We start from the raw sequence: 2,434 nt of genomic DNA, 5'->3' as shown, positions 1-2,434 counted from the left end.
ATTTGATTTTAGAGTTCGATAGAATTGTGATTTACTTTGTGTTTTAGTTTCTTGATCCCAATGTTCCAGATACGTATTTTTAGATTGTTTGCTAATTTGATTTATTTTGATGTTTGGATGAGAAGCAGTGCTGGTTTGAGACTGGATAGTGTTAGTAGAGTTAGTCAGGTTAGTAAGTCTCAGAACCAGCTGACTGAGTGGACTCTTTTCGGGGTTCAGTTCTTGGGTTTGTAGCGCTTTAAAATGTAGCGATTCTGTGGGACTTGATTTAAGATGCATCCAGAATTTGAGAGATCTTTTATGCATATTAATAATCAATGGGAATCGGCCTAATTCTGCCCTACATGCGTTATTGGGTGTTTTTCTTTGTAGTTTTAGAATCATTTTGCAGAGTTCTGTGTGTAGGGCTTCTGTTGGATGTCTGTCCCATCTAGTGTAGCTCTGATCACTGAGTGGACCCCAAACCTCACTTCCATACAGCGCTATGGGCTGAATCACACTAGCAAAGATTTACACCAAATTGGAAGTGGTATTTCAATATTTTGGAATTTTTTCTTGATTGCGTATACAGCTCTTCGAGCTTTATCTTTGAGAGCATTCACTGCCAAACTGAAACTCCCCGATGCAGTGATGATCTATTTCTTGTAGACGTTTGGTCAGATGGTGCTGCTTTTTTGCTCTAATTGTGTCTTTGTATTGTTTTAATTTTGAACAGTATTCAGTTCTTATGTCGGTGTTGTATGGTTCTTTATGTTTCAGATTTGATGATTTTCTAAGTTGTTTTCTTAATGTTTTGCAGTCTGAGTCAAACCATTTTTCATCCCTGGGTGTTTTTTTTTTGTGAATTTTTTGCCTTTCTTTTTCAATTCACTATATATTATATATGCTGCTTTTTGAAATATGAAATTGATTTCATTTGTAGCCAAATTAACACTCTCTCTCTGTGTCTTTCTCACGATTCATATATAGCTTTATTGGCATGACATACTTGGGTACATATTGCTTAAGTGTTGTACATTTCAAAATGAAAACAAGCAAAACAAAAATACATATAATATACATCCATATATATATGTTTATATAAACATTGATGGTTCTACTTGTGTTTTTAGTGCTTTAAAATGAAGAGGTTCTTCAGAACGAGAGTTTAAGTGAATCCAGGGCTTTAAAACTCTTTTTTTAATCATTAGATTTGGGGGAAGACCACATGTATTATCAGGTGTTTCTGTGCTTCTAAAGGCTGTTACTCGCTGGGCCCCAGATCTCACTTCCATACAGGGCTATAGTATGACACGGTTTATTTGGAATAATTTTGATCAGATAGCGTGCAGTGCCCTGGTGGTGGTGTTTACAGTAAATATATGTTTTTTTTCCCTGAAATCTCATGATCTTAGTTTTGTTTGCATAATCACTGTTCTCTCCGTATCCAGGATTTTTCATCTTTCTTTCTCTATTTCTAAGTCGTGGTCACTGAGTCGATATTTTGAAAGAATTTGTCTTTCTTTTAATTGTTTAATTGATACGTAATTTGCCAATTTCTTGATTCTATTTAGGGCCGAATAACAATGAAGTTTGGTTTGGAGGTCAAATTAGTTTTTCTCTCTCAATTAAATTAAATTCATTTCAATTCAGACAGCTTTATTGGCATGACAAAAACACATTTTGCATTGCCACAGGCACAGAATACATAGGAATAGAGAACATACAACAGAAAGTAGTTTGGAACAACAGAGCAATTGAAATAACATTTGAACAAATAATAATGCAAGAAGGACATTAGAACAAGGAAAAGATTATATATATATATATATATATATATATATATATATATACATACATATACCGTCACATATACATATGATAAATAGTAAAGATTGTGTAACAAGTTTATTTTTTAGCTAATGAAGTGAATATGTGAATTCAGCATGATCTGCAGTCATGTGTATTGGTTGGTTTGGTGTGCGTTAGGCTGTGCCTCAGGAGCTGGCAGGCAGATATAAATCCTGCACATTCAAAACAAACGATTTAACGTGTGATACGAGCCCTGAACTGGTTTAAATGTGTGTTTACATCCCTGTTATTTTACTATAACTGAAATACTGTTATAGGTTTTGTTAATATTTTGAGTTAGAATTTATTTTCTGGTCTTTTTCTGGCTTTCATGAACATTTTAGTAATTCTGTTGTGTGTTTTTGTCATTTTTATAATTTTTATTTTAGTTTTTTTAGTACAAGATAGTTCACCAACCTGTCTGTCTATTATAGTGCTAAAACACACTAACGTTGGTTGATGTGTGTGTGTGTGTGTTTGTCTCTCTCTGTGTGTGTGTGTGTGTGTGTGTGTGTGTCTCTGTCTGTGTGTGTGTGTCTCTTGTGTGTGTGTGTGCGTGTCTCTGTCTGTGTGTGCGTGTCTCTTGTGTGTGTGTGTGGGTGTC

This window comes from Sinocyclocheilus anshuiensis, unplaced genomic scaffold (genome assembly GCF_001515605.1).
Source record: "Sinocyclocheilus anshuiensis isolate Anshui unplaced genomic scaffold, SAMN03320099.WGS_v1.1 scaffold1031, whole genome shotgun sequence".
Classification (NCBI taxonomy): Eukaryota; Metazoa; Chordata; class Actinopteri; order Cypriniformes; family Cyprinidae; genus Sinocyclocheilus; species Sinocyclocheilus anshuiensis.
Note: the sequence above shows the minus strand (reverse complement) of the source record.